The sequence below is a fragment of the Columba livia genome, chromosome 3, assembly GCF_036013475.1.
Source record: "Columba livia isolate bColLiv1 breed racing homer chromosome 3, bColLiv1.pat.W.v2, whole genome shotgun sequence".
In the NCBI taxonomy this organism is placed as follows: Eukaryota; Metazoa; Chordata; class Aves; order Columbiformes; family Columbidae; genus Columba; species Columba livia.
In genome coordinates, this window is record NC_088604.1 from 112274830 (window position 1) to 112293869 (window position 19040).

Below are 19040 nucleotides of genomic sequence, written 5' to 3' on the forward strand. Positions count from 1 at the left end.
TTAACTTTACCTGAAACCACCCCTGTAACGGTCAGAAACGCATTTTAGCTTTCTGAAGAAAAAGGGAACTGTACAAGTTAATTTAGGTTCTCCCCTCATCTTTTTTATCCTCTTGCACTTTAAAGGAAGCTGTTCATTCATAGTAACCATTAACCAAAGGCTAAAAGAGGTTTACACCTAATTAGTGTTCCCAAGCAAAGATGAAACACTAAGTCACTGCAAACCCACCCAGTATTTAGGATCTACCACCAGGACAAAGAAAAAGCTGAGCATCAACCGCTGATCATCACAGTCCGTATCTTTGCCTTCCTTTCACACCTCTTACCCTCTCTTTCTTCCTCCATCAGTGGCTTTGGGGTGCTAATGCCCTTGAAATCCGGGAGGGGTTCTCTCTTGTAGCACAGCATGTGTGGAGGGGGAAAAGAAAAGACATGTGAGCACAAGCAGGACAGCACTGAGCTAGGGAAGCAAACCCCACATGTGGCATACTGCTCCCTAAAGCCAGCAGTGGGTTTCTGAGATAGCCATAAGTACCTCAAACAGTAATAATCCTCCTTTTTTAAAAGGTTAGCTTTGGTGAGAGAGCAAAACAGAGATATGATAGAAGTACAGAGCGGAACAGGCAGAGGAATATGAGTAGACCCAAGAAACAAGGGGGAAGAGCTGCATCCCCATTGATGGGGCTGCTACCAAGTCCGAGGTGTCCTCTGGTTTCATCTCTGGACAGCAGCAGGAGAAGAAAACACCAGGAGAAATACCACTGAGGCTCCCCCTGTGTCTTCTCCCAGCCACAGACTTTCCCAGCACAAAGGGATGGGCAGAAGTCTCCCAGATCCCTCTCTCTTTTAGGAAGAGTGCCTTTTTTCCTGCAGAGATCCAGCTTTACAAAGCAGCTTCTATCAGTTTCATTTGTGGAAGGAAAGATGTGAGTGGCCGTCCTGACCCATAACTCTTGTCCCACAACCTGCCCAGGTACTCACAGAAAGGCCTGTTTGGAATAGCTGGGCAGGAACAGGCACCCTCTGCAAGAGGCTCACAGCCAGCCAGGGATGATTGTCCATCTGCTCTACCTCATGCCCCAGGGCATTTTCTAATCATCCACATGCAGGGGACATTCCTAGTGTGATTCCTGCTAAGCAAAAAAGGCCTAATAAACCCCCGGTTACTTTGTTTGCTTACCTACACCTATTGTGTATTTATTTATTTCCTACCCAACCTGGTCTTCTGCTAATTTTCCTTAACTCTTAACGGGACGTTCAGCCCCTGTTATGAGACCAAAAAAAGTTGTTAAGCAGATGTCAAGGTGCTGATAATTTGACTACACACACACACACACAAACAAGACTATTCCCATGCAGGTCAGCAGACAGAACCCCCTTTTTGCTGGTTGTGCTCTTCAAAGGAAACTCACTCTCATCTGAGCAGCTGGGAAAGTGCAAGTGCCCACTCCTACTCTAGTTGTGGGGTTCTTAGAAAGAGCTGCGCCCCATCCCAAAAACACCAGTGCGTTACTCTTACCAGCAAGAAGGGAGGCCTGGCATTTGATGGGTTTGTTTTGGTTTCAAAACCAGAACCACCTAAAACAAACCACCTCTGTTACAGAAACGACATCTTCCATGAGTTGTTCAGGTGAAAGACTTCAGACTCCCAACATATTTTTGCTACCTGTCACAGCTGATACGGGTGAAATCATGAGAAGGAAATGCATTCGTTGGTTTGAACTTTTTTCTTTAATTTAGCAAAGATTACTCTTAAATAAATGGAAGCGGGGAGATCTTGAAATAAGCCTTAGCAAGTTTTAATCACACTTTTTCTTCTTGCAAGCGAGCCATCATTCAGTAGCTAAGGTGGTTCTAAATAAAGAACTCTCGTCAACAACAGGAAATAACTCCCACAGAAAAAAAAAAGAGCAGAATACAAACTCTCAGCAACTCTTGTACATAGCTCACAACGGCCTTTTGTTCCATGCACATTAAGTCTAAAATCTTTACTTTTCTGAACATGTTCTTGGTCTAAGTAATTAAAACTTTTTGCTTTTCACAAATATGGATACCTTCCTCGCCTTTCTCCCAAAACAGTCACATGTAAGAACTGGAAAATCATAAGCTATTCCCATTTCATTTAGTAAGTAAGGACATTCTAGGAATATTGCATGACTAGGATATTCAAAAGTTATTGATTGGTTTTGGCTTTTTTACCTTTTTTTTGGGGGGAAAGGGGAGGTATGCTATTGTGTCCTCTGCTGTGAACAGTTTACATCCTTCTTAACGTTCAGAAACCACTTTGTGTTCAGAAAGTAAAGAGCACCTGGTCTGTGGGGAGGTGGGTAAAGGAGAAACCACGTCTCTCTAGCCACTTTAAAAAAAAAATGAAGCTGGTGTCTAGAATCATCAGCTTTGAAATTATAGAAGACTCACGGGCAAACATTACCAGCAAAGACCACCTGTCTTCTCCTGCATAGTCTTCCCAAATTCAGCAGAACAGTTGGGCACCAGGATCTTACCTGGCCATAAGACAAATGCCACACATGGGAAGCACCAGCTGCACTTTGTAGAGGAAACATTTTCAACCACAACCTCAGGATTTCTGGAGTTTTGATAGTTCAGATTAACCCTGCTGGGCTGACAGGTCACGCTTCCCTTCACTGTATGGGGTAGGCAGATAGGACCACAGCATCCCCACTTGATCCCACTCCTCAATTCTCTCCTTCCTCCCAGCCTGTGGTTCATCCTCTCAGTAGGAACAGTCCTAGTGCCCAACTAGGAGAGGGCTGAGGTGTTAGCAAAGCTCATTGGAGCTGCATGTCTTCAGCCTCTTCAGGCAGGAGAGTGTGAGAAGATGCACCTTGTTCTGCTCAAGAGAAGGTGCTCTGACCTGGTCCAGGAGGAAATCATGTCTAGTGTGGATTCAGGCAGAAGGGTGAGTAAAAGGTAAAAGCCTACTCAGGGGACAAAAGCAGCACAGGCCACCCTGGAACAGTATATAAACCTCTAGTTAAAAGAAAGTTAGCTATACCGGTACTGGATGGATGAGAAACTAAGGGAATATAAACAGGAAGAAAAACAAACAAAACCCAGACACAACAAAACACAACAAGAGTTTGGTCTGGTTAAACCTCAGGCTGTGCAATAGCATCTAAAGCCGCTTTCACAGGAGCCCATAATGCCCACAATAGCTACACAAACAGTTCTATATTCTTGAGGCTTTGAGGAAAACCAGCATGAACAATCTGTTGGTTTTGTTGTTGTTTTGCTTTCTAATTTCTTAAAGTTTTCACTTGTAGTCTGGTGGTGTCAACAAGCAAGCTCTTCCCTTAAGTGTCATTTGGGAACACGCCTCAGTCCTACCATAGCTTGCAGTTTTTGCTGAACAAAGATGATCCCAGACTTCAAGAATGGGTAAATCCCTCTTTTTCACCCTCAAAGAAACTTAAATGCAATCCCTTTAAGAGAGGTAAGATTGCCCTCTCACTGGAGAAGTACAACTCCAAAACATGTATATTGCAGACTCAGGCCAGATTCTCTCATCTCTGTTAGGATGCAAACACACCTTAGTTTATAAGAAATGGGAGGAGACTATCACTATACAAAACCGTCAGTATTGGATCAGAAGACAGAAGCACTAGGCAATCTGATTGATAGTCCAAAAATGGGCCCCTTTGCTTTACTGAAGAAGCAGCAGAGTTAGGGTTTGTAAAAGAAAATTCAGATTGCAGGACTGAGCAAAACATACAAAAACACACAACCAAAATTCTGAAAGAATACACCAGTTGACTCCATCTGGCTTTGAAAAAGTGTGGGTCTGGTGTGCTAGGGTAGGGATTTTTCAGGTGGCTTCTGCTTGTTAGCTGCCACAGATCGGTCTCTGCAGAAGGAGGGAGAGCTTCTTTAGGAACGTTGCAATTATTTGCGGTGTCTTCTGGAGTACAAACATGTAAACAGCAGATTTTAGTGGTCAGCTGTTTCCAGCATCTCTCCATCAAATCACCTGATGTGGCTCTGTCACACTACAACCTGGGAAACCCATTTCCATTTTAGAAATAAGCCATGTTTCAATGATGCAGCTGCAAGAATCAAGGTTACAGATCCAGACTAGATTTTTGTGGCTGCAATATGTTCACTAGCTTGGTGTGCACGTGGGTGTGCCTGTGTGTTCATGTGCGTGTGCGCCTTCAAAAGTTTACAGGAAGAGTAAATCAAGTTTGCTTCCTAATGCAAAATGAACACGCAGGCTGAAGCAAGCTCACATTCAAATCTAGCCCAGAATAAATCTTGGTGGTTTTATTATAAAGTCCTCGAAAGTGGGTTCAAACCTGAACTTGCAATTATAGCCTTTTCTGGTTTAGAAAATAGATGAGAGGTCCGGACTCCGCTTGAACTTTCAGAAAGGAAGAAAAATCAACATAGCAAAATATTCTACAGCAGCTGTCCCACCATTTCCCAGCTCTCACCCATTAGGTTAAATACTACAGTTTCAGTGGGACCAGCACACTTTAAAAGATGTAGTCGCTCTGTCTTTTTCTCTCTCACTGAATGATATTTCTGCCCACATGCACTGACACATACAGTGTCTAACAAGGCTGTGATTCATTTTCAGTTCTAGTCATGCTCACAAGTGATGTAGCACACTCGCTGTGCCTTCAGGATCTGCGTAATTTAGCTTCATTTTCTCTGCCCCCACCCTGCATTAAGTGAAGTTCCAACAAAGCCAAGTCATCTCCCACCAACTCACCCTCCCACCTGCTTGGGGGATGCGTACAGCAGGAATCTGAATAATAATAATAATAATGAAATTAAATTAATTTTTTTTTTTTTAAAGAGAGGGAAGGGATGAGAGCTTAAGAGATACTGTGAATTGTTAGAAAGCTTTCTAACATCTGCGGGAAGTGAATAATAATAATAATGAGATGTATACTACCAGATCACTGAAGAAGCTGTTTCAATCCTGAATCATCTCTCCTAATGTGTTAAAAGCAGCAATGTGTCTTGCATGGTGAATATCATGCATGTTCATGCTAAAAAATGATTGACATTAAGTCTGAATTCCTGATTTACGAAGGCGAACACCTCTTCAGCCTCTGCCACAGCAAGCTTGTAGTGACCATCCACTTCTCCTCTATCCTGTGGCAGCAACTTTGACCAAACACAAATGTCAGTGAACGCCATTAGCACATCCTAACTGCAAAACTCTGGTATCCAGTGGCTACCATCCATCATGAATTACACACGGTGGTTTTGTGATACAAATTACAAATGGCTTCTGAGCTAAACTCCATGTATTTGAGGCATGAGGCCAAGCTTGAACAAAGTGAAAGACAGGCTTTTTATTTGATAAATCTCATTATCTCGCTGGCATTCAAAATTCATCTCAGACACAGAAATGCATCACAAAGTAGTTCTCTAGTTACTTGGAAGAGCCAAGATGCTTTAACATGCAAGTTAAAAGGTGTTTACACCCCCATCACACTAACATTTCTAGCTCTCCCCCACCTTCAACCTGGAACTATGTTTTGATGGAACAGAAATCTTGATTTGAAAAGAAAAACAAGTCAACTGCATTTCTTCAGCAAATGTCCCCAGACAAAAGTGAGTCACTGCAGACTCCTTCAAGCAGATCTTAGTGATCTGCGATATTTCCTTCATCTCCACCCAACAACACAGGGAAAGAAGAATTAGCCCTGAAAGCTAAAAGGTACTTCAACATTACGGATAAAATACTAAGAGGGTTGCTGTCAACACAGAGCTACAGCAAACTCAGAGGACACAGAGAGTCTTTCTCCTTTTACAGGAAACATGTGTACAAGGCTCCCCACCATGTAAGACACACACACCCCCCCAGCTAAGCAGCCTCTCCTGTTGTTGACTCCCATTCATGACCAACACAAGCAAGCTGGAGCAGAGATTAAATTCCCTACCTGCTGAAGGGATCCATTGCTTCCTCCTCCTCACTCACTAAATGCTTACTCAGTCTGGCTGCATTACTGGTCAGCCCACTTACTTACATGTCCCCAGTTTGGGCACACTTAACCATCCTGCGAAGGCAGAGGCAAGAGGACATCAGAGGATTGGGCCATCCCAGGTCTGTCCAAACCTAATGGCTGGTGAAGCTGAAGTTCCTCTCTCTACCTTCCCACCAACCTCCTCTTTTCCACCAGGACAAGCTTGGGCCAATCAGGATTTGAATTTTCTTCACAGTCATTTGTTCCTGATCTCTTCTGCCCCTCAAAAGCTCTCAACTCTGTCAAAGAAATGGAGCAGTAACCATAGCCAGGAAGGGGTTGAGGTACATTTCCAATGTATACCACATATGACTGGGAAGGAACTGGATCATCTCACGGGGCTGAGGTTACAAAGGGCCCTGGGAGCTCTGAAACATTTGGAGGAGGGTAGTTCCTGGGGCTGGATACTTGATGGGAGTAACGGGTCAGACAAAGAGATCAGCAGACTGTCATTTCAGCAGACGGACTACTGCCTCATTTTGCAAATTGAAGAAATGAAGCACAGGGAAACTATGGGATGGCCTATTGTAGAAATGAAAGACAAGCCCATGCATTTTGATTTCCAGAGCACTGAAGACAAGTCCAGCCTTCCTCATCTGCAAAGTCACATTATAAATATCCTCAGGGCAGGGCCTGCACCTCTCATTTGCTTCATGTCTGTGGCTACCAGTCCTTCCTCATTTGCAGATCCCTTCACGCTTTCCAACAGAGCTGTGCGTTTAAACCTGCTGACAGCAGGCTTGCTTTCCCTGGCTTTCCTGCACATCTTACATGTAGCCTGTGGATCTCCAGGAGCCTAAAACCACAGTCAGTTCTCGGTGTGTGCCACAGTCAGATTCCTGTGTGCCCCTCTCTGCCCACTGATCCCCGTACACCACAAGAGTCAGCAGCAGGCATTTGCAAAGTAGCCCCAACTCGATCCAGTTGCCCTAATTCAAGACAAAAGCGCAGAGCTTCCCTGTCATTGCAGAGTTTCCCATCTCAAGGTATGGGAGCTGTTGATCTCCCACATGCAAATGGATTATGCTGTCAGCCCAGCCTAAGGGCTGTTATTTAATTTACTTGAGGAGGTAAGTGAAAGCCCCTTCATGCAAATGCTTACAATGTGATCTGGAAAACAGCAGGCGTAATTAGATAAAATGGCAGCAAAGCCCACCAGGGAAATAATGTTAATTCATGAGGATTTTCCTCTCCACCTCCCTCTCAGCAAGATTTGAAGCCAAAGAAGGGGGAAAAAAAATCAGAATGCACCTCAATGATCTCTCTCTTGGTGAAGCAGAAAAACAGGACAGCAACGAGTAGGGTCTGGCAGGATTGGTAGCCCATGCTCCTGAGTGATGAAGCACTGAAAGCAAAAATTGCTCTGTCACTGTCATAAGTTAACCCAAGTAGAGACACAATGAGCCAACATCCCTAAACTTCCCACCATCTCCTGACCAAGGCCTAACCAGGCGATGGAGATTCATCACATGATAATGTCCTCAATGCAAACCCCTACCCCCAGTGATATTAAAACAGTTGCCCTTTCACAAGTCTTGAGAGCAGATCTGGCAGTTCCAACCCACTCACAAATTCTTTCCCTTTTCCAGGAAAGGGTTTTGACCAAACCGTCTCACAGCATCATCAGTAAAGGAAAGGGCAGCGATGCTCTCGCGGTGGCCTCGGGAAGCTGTCGCTCTTTGGTTCAGTTTCTGCCGGCTTCTCCCTCCCGCCTAGACGCCAGCCAGGAAAGTCACCTCCTGATTGCTGACCTGCCACCACCAAAATGGATTCAAATTAGCCAACTCACTCACAGCTATTAGGAAAGAGACACATTTTTTGTTGTTGAGTAATTACTCCTCATGAAATGGCTTACATCCCTAGTTGATTAGGTCACAACACACTGTGAACAAACTGATGTAACAGAGATATCTTTAACCTGCTAAATTAAGGCATAGTTGCTCGATATAGAAAGCTTAATTGAAGCCATGCATGGGGTACTTACCAAAGGCATCTAGATACAGAATTGTAACATTCACAAACAACAGTTGAGACTGAAGGACAACATCCAACTTGCATATTAATTAGAAGAAAAAATAAAGCTGGTTTGTTTGCTTACTGTGCAAATGACTCAAAGTGAACAGAGTAGTTTGACATCAAGCAGTTAAATAAGTAAGGGCAATATTCAGGTGGCACATGTGAAAGGGAAGAGATTTTTTTGTTTGTTTCCCTATATACTTTTCCTTGACTAACGGAGAGAAAACATCTTCCGCTAATCAGGGATTAACTTGTTAAAGCAATCAGAAATACACAAAGTTGTTTTTCATACAAAGCCCAAATAACCACATAGTAAATGTGCCACAGCGACGGTTCCAAAAACACAGCCCACAAAGCACCCCAGAAGAATCTTTAACTACAGTCAGCCTGGGTTGTATTGCAAATAGGTTTTATAACATTTTTTCTCCCTTCACAAAATCCTAACCTTTTGTGTCCCTTCATATGGGACAGAACAAGAACAGCAGCTTCACTGCCATTTCTATTAAGTCAGCCACCGTAGTACACTGGTTTACTTAAAACCAAACCCAATGCCCCAAGCCTGTAAATATCAATGACTTCCTGATTTTGGGGACTTGCCCATCCATTAAAAAGGAAGCTGTTCACTTTACGGACCGCAGCTCTAATCTTTCAAACAGTTAGGCCTGTGCTTAGCAGAAGCACACGAGCACTTCAGTCCAATATAAGCATTTGTCAAAGCGAGGCCAATATTTCCTGTTGCAGTTAAAAACACATTATACAGTTAGGATGGAAAAATATGACTGCGACACAAAATCAACCCTTCTCTTCCCATTTCAGGGCGGGGGGGGTGGAGGGTGGGGAGGGAAACACTCACTATGTAAATGTATGTGACAAGGGCCTGGATAGAGTGAGTGCCATGAACGGCTTTATACCCTGTTGGCTTCCTAAGTAGGGAAACCGACTGGGTGTCATTTAATCTCCTAGATTAAAATCACTTAGCGAATATTGTATTGTTTCGCTGTTCTCGCTGTCATTTCAGCGTTTGGGGCCTCGCCGGAGCTCTGCTGCCGGCTAACTCGCTGCTAATGAAACTTCACGCAGGAGCAGCTGCCGGAATCTGTGTCAAACTGCATCTGGCACCCATCTATCTTCCAGCCATCTAAATTCACCTCTGAAATCATACAAAAGCAGCCGCAGAGCTCCCTGCAGCCACTCCAACACACCAGTCTTTGTCTCATCAAGCCTGTTAAGCAATTTAAAGCAATTTATTTTTCTAATTCGCCTTGTATTTTACAGTGGCAGCTTTTTCAAAAGAAGCAACCAAGTTAAGAAAAAACAAGGGGTGGGGGGGAAAAGGGAAAAAAATGCTTGCTTTTTTTTTTTCCTTTTTTTTTTTTAAGCCTGTCAAGCTCTCAGTAGACTATCATTAAACCAGTTTTGGCTGAAACTGTATGTTTAGGGGTTTTCCAATGGAGACACTCTGGTGCCTGCAACACTCAGACAGGGAGGGGAGGCTGCTATACAATTGTTGAATTGTTGTCATGGCTATTAAATATGCTGTAGCACAAATACCCAACAAGGCTGAAGGTTTGCAGTGTATTGGCTCTGGAGAGGTATCAAAAATACTGGTATTAACTAGCAGATAACTGAGTTATACAAACATTGAATAAAAGATTAAGTCAAAAGTTGTAAAAGGTTTATTAACTTCACTGCAATCCCTTCCCCCCTTCCTCCTCTCACCACCCACTTGGGGCTTAAAGTACCCTGTAAATTCAAAATATTTGACATTTATTGTACAATTAATTTGACTGAGCCTCGTCTAACATTTGGGGTAAAACTTGTTTGCTCTTTGCATTTTCTGCAGAGGACAGGAGTTTTGCTCCACCATCTCGTTTGGCTTACGAGCAGCAGTTTGAGGGTGGCACAGTAAAGCCATGACTTGCTGACTAAAACAGGTTAATGAAAAACAGGCTACTGACTGAAATTGAAACTTCTCATTTCTCTCAAGAAAAGGGTGTATTGTCAAGATAGAGTCTAGCGTGTCTATTAAGTGACCTTCAGAGAAGTGCTGTTCAAAGTGCCAGAGGAGGGGATGCAGCCTCGACCCCAGCGCCTGGCCAGGCCCCGTCGGTAGAGACGTCGTCCCCTCCGCACCAAAACCAGCCAGTGCTGGGAAGAAGCATTAAAGAACACAATGTGTGGAGGGCATGGGACTTGCTGGGCTGCTCTCCCAGGGCCAAACAGGCCACGCTCTGGGTCTTGGTGACAACCAGCTGTACGGCACAGAGGACCATGGGTGCACGTGTCAGGCCTTCTGTAAGGGTACCAGTGGGCAAATTCGGGAGGTGTTTCCTAGACCGAATGCTGCTAACTGTGGAAGGAGCAGGAGAAACAGTATCTGTCAACCCATCTAATTAAGGGGCATTTCCCCCACGCAGACTCACACACGCCTCTCCAGGTTATAGGGCCCTCATTTCTTGCCTCAGCCCAAAACAATGTATTTTGCATTTCTATGACCATTTGTTCTCAGCACTTCTCAGGAAGGAGAAGCACAGTGTATGTGTCCTACGAAAAAGTTTGCACACTTGCAGACACCTCCATCTCTACTGCCAATTGTGTTGTGCCCATCCGCTTTGCAGCTAATTTGTTCCAGCAACTGGCCCTGTCACTCCATGCGAACCCCACTAGAAAAGAACTGAAAGCACGCTCTTCTCTTGCGAGCTTCCCAAGGTAACCACGCAGACCAGAAATCACTTTCTTGCACAAAGGCTACAAGTCCAAGCTGTGGGCATTGCTGCTCTTCTACCTGCTAAGTAAAAAGATTTGTTTATGTCCTCCATAAGGTCACATTGTAAAGATGCCTAAACTGAGATCAGCAGTATGGAGAGGCTGAGTGGTTATCCTGGGCGGCCCCCTCCAGCCCCCAGTTGAGCTCTGCAGTAGGACTGACGACAGCCCCAGTACCGTGGCCGCTCAGAAAAGCAACATAGATCAACAACTCATTTTTTACAGGCCAACAGGCCGACCTCTGGGCAGCATTGGAACGAGTCAGCATAAAGGTGACAAAGCTCTGTATACCACTATAAATCATCCAAACCAGCCAGCAGAAAATCCATGTGCTGATGGAGTTAGCTTACACTTTTTTTAAATTTTATTTTCCCTTTAGTAAAGGGAGTTCTCTCCCGTCATCAGTGCCCATATGGCAGGTATCACGAGGGGCGTTCTCTCTGGGAAGGCTGGTCCTGCAAACAGAGCGCTCACACAACACACTCTGCGTCTCAACAGACGTCACACCGACGGATGACGCAAGCAACATCTCTTGTCCAGGTGCTGGCGTGTGACCTATTTCTGGGCTACAGAAGTTTGGTTTGAGAGGAATGTGCGATGTCTAGTGACAGGGAGGAGGGGAACAGGAGTGAATCGTAAGAAAGTCAGGAACGAATCCTAAATCTTGTGTGCCGGCTCTGTGTTGTCAGGGGGAAGGTAAGAGGTCAAACTGAATGCACCGTGTCACTGCCTCGGGACCTCACCGCCAATCTGGAGTGGAAGTAAGGAGGAGAAAGCATGCCCACTGTGTGAAGCAGAAACTTTTGCTGCCTATAGCACCTATGTTCCCAAATAGCTGATTTCCTTAACAGCACATGGCATCACAAAGGTAAAATATAATACTTTGAAGACATTGGAAATTCCCTTCTCCCCAGCCTTCCAGTGAGCCAGTTCATTCAAAAACTATCTGCTTCCCCACCTGAACAGAAACAGACAGTATCTGCCCAGCACCACTACCAGATGTCCCAGGTTTTATGCATGCATAAGCTGTCCTGTAACTGGGGCAGATGTATTCTCTGTTCATTTACCAGGTGGAGCATTTCTTCCATCGCTCCTCTCTGATGTGTTATACACAACTAGATGAGCTCTGTAGCAACAGGGTAAATTTTCACGGCCAACTCTCCCTCTTGCAGGATTTTCTTTTTTTGGCATAGGCTGAAGCATGGTTGGTTTTCTTGTCACTTGACAATTTTGCCATATTTTAGAGCAGCTCCTCCAACCCAAAAGGACACCAGCACTGTCCTACACATACAAACAATATTTACAAATTTACACTCTTGACTTAAGTCACAATCCAGAGGACATCCCTCAGAGGTTGTGAAGAAAAGGGAAACAAAAGATGTTGATTTGCACAAGGCATAGCGCTCCTTTAATTTAAGGAGACTGTTGCTTGGTCTGCATGTACTTTCTTGAAATCTTCGGGGCCTTCCAGCCCTCCCAACCTGCCGTTATCTTCAGCCACAGGGAAGTCTCTGTAGATCCCTGTAGATAAGCCGTCCTGGTGCTTTGGTTTGTGCACACAACCCCTATGGAGCTGTCATTGGTTTGTACTATGTCGCACATGCACGCTGCCTATCCAGAAAAAAACATAATACAATAAACAAAAAAGCTGGCTCCAAAATACCCTATTCCTTCTAGTGATTATGGAAATCTCTCCATTTCCAGTTTCCAGGAATTCCTGGAAAAGCAGACAAGCCTTCGTCCCTACATCTCTTGCAGTATCATTTGAGGGAGATTAATGTTTAAATAATAAGTGGAAGCTTTTTCTGATGGGGAAAACTAGAGAACTGAATAGGCCTGGTTTTGTATCAGCTGCTGTATTCATTTCATGAGTTTTTCTGCAGTGTAATGGTTGTCAGAACAGGGCAACCAAGAATTCCCTTCTTCAGTTATCTATAAATCAGGGCTGGAGAGAGAAGAAACTGTCCCAGAGTGTGGTATGCATCAGTCTGAGCAATCACTCCAGCAAGTCATGCAGGTAAACAGCTACACAGCCCCAGTTAGCAAAGAAAGGGTCACCTACAAATCGAGTACAGAAAAGAAAGCTTACAAAGCTTACAACTCTGTCAACCATCCACGCTTATCTGTTTAAACGGGGAAAAGGCAGCTACCCCCCAGTAGACGCTGCTCAAGACCAGCAGAGAAGCCAGGTTTCACTGAATGAGTTTCAATCGCACAAGGAACACCAGAGATGGGCACGAAAAGCATTTAGCAAGGCAGTCGTCGTGTCCTGACCTCACTCTTCCATGAGCTGTGTGAATGCTCTGGCCGAGAGGCAGAGGGGCACTCGCAGGGCCAGTACCTTCATGGTATGCTTGATCCATACCTCAAGTGGTAGGGGTCACCAGAAGAAGGCACACAGATCAGAGCACGGAGCAGTATGGATGGAGCAAGGGAGGAAAGTATTTGAATAGAAATTAGACCTAAAAGCTGGGCAGAGGGCTTGCAGGCAAATATCAGATCAAATAAAAATACATATACACAGCTGCAAACTGACAGAGGAAGAACTCCAAAGCAAGGAGGTGAGGAGGGAAAGGCAAAGAAGTGCAGGACATAGACCTAACTATGACAGAATGAAACCGTTTTGGTGCTTTTTTTTTTTTCCCCCACATTCATTTGGATGAAAATAATGACTGATGTGTGAGTCCAAGAGGCCAAGGATGGGAAAATGTTCTAAATTAGGAGAAGAAAATGAACCAGTTTGGATGAGAGGTTTAAGCAGAGGGAAATCAAGAGGAGAGAAGGAAGTTTGAAAACTTGTGTAGAGAAGATAACAGCAGAATTTAGCAGCCATCAGGAATGGGAAGGGGGATGGGTAAGGAGAAGGGAGTGAAAAACAACAGAGTTGCAAGCTAGGTTTCATGGCACTAATTCAGCAAAGAAACAGCCTCAAATTGGTGTAAACAATGGACTATTCATTAGGGGTTTCATTCCCTGCAACCCGGCAAACTATTGTCTACAAGTTTTAAATACTCCCTTCACACACACACATTAAATTACAGAAAATGTGAAACATCAGATAATCTCAACAACTTGCCTCACAATCACTGCCCTCAAGCATGCACCATGCTTGGCAGGCTCTTCTTCCAACCATCTGCCAACACGTGTAGGAAAATAAAAGATCAGATTCCAATGCAGCAGTTCTGTAGGGGTCCGAAAGCAAAAAACACTCAGCAAACATCTGAACAATGCACATAATGTTTGCGACGCTTAAAACACAATTTGGGTATTGCCTGCTCCCAACCATCTCTCCCTCATGTTTAAAGTAGGAGGTGGCTGTTCCATGTGTCCTGTCCCATGGCCACAACACCACCAGAAACCTTTGCAGGGCCAGAGCTGGTTGGCCTCCCGCAGCTGTGCCCTACCTGCCATCTCCAGCACAGCTAACTGCTCTCCTAAGTACTCTATTCTGCATTAACACTACCTGACACACCGGCGGCAATGGGAAGCAAAACCCGGCCTGCAAAGCCTGCAATCCAGGCTCAGGCCTGGGGAAAGACACTGTGGTGCTTGGATTGCTTATAGACACTGATACTTCACAAAAGTAGTGAGGATCAGGATTTTAGTTGGTAAGCCAAGTACTGTTGGTGCAGAAATCATCAAGAGGTAGCACAGAGGAAATCTGATGGTGCTATTTCCATTTCGCCATTAGAAGGTAAACTTTGTGAATCTGGCGTCAGGCTACGAGCTACAGCAGCCAACCTGAAACTCATGCACGGCTTTGTATGAGTAAAGGACGGGCAGTTGACTAACAGCACAGGTAGATGAGCTCTTCAGAGCCTTCTTAAGCTGTCTCACCTCAAGCATCCTTCCCACATCACAACAGGAACCTCCCACACTGACAGAAGACAACACGTGCTTGTATCTCACATTATCCATCTGACACAACAACTAAACCAGCAATTTGGAGTTTGGGGCTATGTTTTCATTTACAGAAGGTACAGATGCACATTTCCTTCTGATACCTCTGTTATGGTAGGGGGCAGCATGGATAGCTATTCATTATGTTTGACATCTCTATTTGCTCATCTGAGCATTGTCTGTTACAGGTCTCTAGTAACATCCCGTCCTGAGCATCAGGGTGCATGACGGGGCATGTCAGTGCCATCCACATATCCTCCTCTCATTCTCAAAGGGGATTTGGCTCTTCAAGGCTGCCCTAGTGCAAGCACTCACCAGCCCCAGTCCACAGCCCCTTGGAGGGATGGGTCTTGTGCTTCCCAGTAACGGGATAGCAACTGCAGGAGGCATTTGTAGAGCAAGACAGAAGAAGGGGCGGGTTATTTAGGCTTCCTTTTTCCTCACCTATATGAAGGCACCTGCATAACTGATGTTTCACAGTGCATCCTTCCTGTATTCATGGGCAAAGGCTCAAAGGACCTATCTAGTCTGCAGGCCTGCAGAGCATAGGCTGTACAGCCTCACTCCATGTCTTTCATGTCTGGCAGGATATGACCTGTCTATCAGGAATACAGCCAGCCTGCCTGGAGGACTGCAGGGAAAAGCTGCTGACAAGAGGTTGTCTCACAGCATTTCTTCCTCTTACCCAGGTCCAAAGTTAGGCAAGCACAGTGCCTCTGCTCAGTCCTACATCACATCACTCCCACCGTGACTTAGACAGAAGAAGAACTCAGACTCCCTTGAGCCAGCTTCTTCAAACTCTGGCTCCTTGCGCTGAAGGTCTGAGGAGAGGAGGAAGGGAAGAGACAACAAGTCTTTTCTTATCCTTAGTCTTGGGCGCATGCGTAACAACAAAGCACCTAATTCTGTTTTGTCTGTTATCCAGAAGTGCTGCATGTTTCATTGAGCTCTGGAAGCACACAAGCAACAACACACAGCCCACACAGGAAAAATAAAATGGCTTGGAAAAGTGGCAGGAGCAGGAGAAGAACTGGACAGTTTTAGTTCAATTTCTGTCTTTAATATTGCACGGACACTCTTTGTTCATGTTCAGCAACACACAAATGGCACACACGCAACAAATCACTGTCCGCTACACTGGGAAAAATAAAGACACATAGGCTGAAAATATGCAGATTCATTTACGTTTCCCCTCTCATCTCAGCAAGCTTTTACATATTTGGTTTGCATTTAGGGTTCACATAGTTCACAAAGTATCTCAATACAGCAATCACACACTCACAACTGCTACAGTTTAGGGGCACCTTCACAACTGCCAACATAAGTAGAGGGAAGGAAAATGCTTGTGTACAACACTGAAATTCTCCTTTTCAGCTCCTGAGTTGAGTATAAGGCGGCCTTTGGGGCTGTAGATGTGTCCCAGGGCTCCTGCAGCTCTGTACATGTTTTAATTTTAACCTAAGCTTTAAATGTGAAAGGGAACAATTACTACCGCTTTTCATGGTGAAGATAGCCACCAAAATGTGAACTGAAGATTGGGCAGAAAAACTGAGGAAACACAGAGTGGGCATTGTAAGTCACATGTGGTCTCCAGCATATGGGTAACAGTCACACTTAAACAAGGAAATCAAATGTCAGTCCACTACCACCCTTTCCAAAATGAATCTCAACTGACTCCCAAGAATATCCAGCTTCAAAGGCTGAGTGCCTGCTCACAGGAACAGGCAGACAGTAGAAAATACAGGGAAATAACTTGAGCTTGCTCTGCTCCTCTCTTAGCCAAAGTCCTTTTTGTTAAGCGTTTTTTCACTTAGCTCTACGAGAAAGAGAAGCAGGAGAGGAAGGCAGCAGTGGGAGGAGGGAAGGGGGAAATATGGCATTTCCCATCAGCTCTACCAGAGGAAAGGCAAGGTGGGGAAATGGTACAGGAGTTGGCTGAGGATCTCTTCCAGCCAGACAAGTACAACTGAGGGACGAAAAGAAGTAACACATGGAGATCGGGGAAAGGAAAACCAGCACTCGAGGAAACACCAAGAAAATATATAGGAAAAGAAAAGAAGGCAAGGAGGCTCTGTCTTTTGGTGGAATCAGCTACTAAGGAAACAGCCAAATACATACACCAGTTTAAGAATCGAAGAGAAGCAGCTGAAGGTTTGAAGAAAGCATCCAAACACAAAAGAGAATAGGCTCTGTCTGACCATGGTCTGGAAAACACCAACGAGGAAACAAATGCTAGCAAGAAGGTGAAAAAACGGTAATGAGCAGGGAAAAAACAGAATACAGGCGTTTGGTATTCTTTTACACATTAAAATTATCGCTCAAGTTCATGTCTAACTTCAAGAAGAGAGTCTCAAATCTCAGTTCCAGCAGAAGAGATCCAAGCTTGAATTGGTCAGCCCATAACATGGTGTGTCCAACTTATTTTTGCTGGGGGCCACATCAGCCTCGCAGTTGCCTTCAAAGGGCCGAATGTACATTTATACGGTCCTAAAATTATGTTCGGCCCTTTGAAGGCAACTGTGAGGCTGATGTGGCCCCTGGCAAAAATGAGTTTGACACCCCTGCCATAAAGGATATTTTCCCACCATCTCTAATCAGCCTCCTATGACAACCAAGGACATGGCAAATATTTGAAGTAGACTCAGTTTAAAAGCTAAAACAGTACCAGTAATAGTAACAATTCCTGGCTGAGTCACATTTTCATTTAAAACTACACACATGAGCCATTCAAAGGATTTAATTTGAAAATTGTTATTGTTGAACCTTTTTTTTTAGTAGCTTAGATGAGTAGGAACAACATTTCCTGTACTATGGATGAGATGCTTTTTTGAACATTACAGGGCTTTTCCTTCCTCCTCTTCCCAGCCTTCACACACCTCTATCCATAGGAACTTTCCTTGCAGACACTGTCCTTCCCAAGGACAGACTTGGAGAAAAGATGATTCCCCTTACACGGTTTTAACACTGACTTGGGGCTGATGAAAATGGTCGCTTGGGTGTACTGTGTGAGCCGGTGAAGCTGCAACCAAATGTCTTCACTCTTTCTCTTGTAATTTGATACCTGGCTTTAGCGATCCCTCCAGCTCTTGAATTAGGAATGGAAAATATGAGAGCTCTGTTTCATGGCAAAGGGTTAGAGACAGGGAACAAAAAGAGACACATTTTGGGGCTACTTGTAATGGTATTTGCTTTACACTGAACTTTAACACCTGACAGGAACAACCCATGCAGGCTCTGTACCCACACATCCTACCCCTGTCTGTGCTACACCGCACTGCTCAGCCATGTCAGAGCTGGTGTTTTGAAGCCTGATTTCTAAAGCCATCCCCTTCATTTTAAACCTCTGAGTTCCAACTGCTGTGGGTGCAAATAATGACATTTAAAAGCAAACAGCTACCACTAGCTGCTGAGGGAATGAGACATTAAAAATGCCAATAGCTGCTTTCTGCATAAGTGCAGTTTGTTGCAAGAGTAAAACAGGACGCCAGGCTGAAGGCTTTATAAAAATGTCCCTAATCGTCATGCTCATCTTTCTGAGTCCTTTGAAAAGATATTTTTAAAGCATCTCTCTAGTTATATGTCATTACATGCTCTCAGCCACGCAAGCGGCAAATTTCAAATCCCAAACCAGAATATAAGCAACGGCACACAAAGGCAGCACTCCTGGCAGTTTGCAGCATGCCCGGCGTTCCCAGCCTGCCCTCCTGCACCGGGGGAGGGTATCGTGCATTCGCACACTCACATGGCAAAACCTTCTCCCTGAGCATTGTGGCTCAGCCATTCCAGTGACACAATTACAGCATTTGCCAAGTAGCTTGCATCATGTAACACGCTGTGAGGCTTTTCACGGCAACACGACTCGCAAGCTTCCCTTCAGGGGCCCATCCCCAAAAGCCCTGCTGCAAAGCGCTGCAACTCCAGACACCCGGGAGCTTCTCCCACTTCTGTGCCAATGGTAGCAGGAATCCTGCACCTCTCATGCTCCTTTTTGTACGAAGGCCAGCCTTGCTGAGCTCAGTTTAATGCCGGCTTCCAGTGTTTACAGGCAAAGATAACTATGTCACCTTTCAGAACATCAACAGAGTTGTCTTCACAAGAAGGTTTTGACGTAAATCAGGCGGGAAAGCGACAGCGAACCAGCAAAATACTTTTGCTGCGTTCTCAGGAATATGACTTTGTGGTAGCACTGGTGGTTTGACAGAGGTCAGATTTTAGTTAATGCAGGATTAAATCCTGTCCTTAGAGCTATATGGTAACACTGGTAGGTAATGTTGAATATCCAGGCAGAACCAAAGTTTAAATTTGCTTTCTTCCACTGTAGCATAGGAGCACTCAGTTTTACAGACTGGCTACAAGATTT

The 19040-nt window shown here is 44.7% G+C and overlaps 1 protein-coding gene across 17 annotated transcripts in view; it reads right to left on the reverse strand.

Moving 5' to 3' along the window:
• SERTAD2 (SERTA domain containing 2) overlaps positions 1–19040 on the reverse strand; it is an 84691-nt gene that overhangs the window by 29425 nt on the left and 36226 nt on the right. For 7 of the 17 annotated variants that reach the window (XR_010471892.1, XM_065059791.1, XM_065059790.1 and 4 more), the window contains 2 exons: positions 7568–7749; positions 7250–7343 (listed from right to left, as the gene is read on the reverse strand). The exons of 9 other annotated variants lie outside the window; for them this stretch is intronic. The gene's annotated coding sequence lies outside the window, so the exon portion shown is untranslated. The remainder of the gene's footprint in view (positions 1–7249; positions 7344–7567; positions 7750–19040) is intronic. One more of the 17 variants, XM_065059787.1, reaches the window with a different exon arrangement.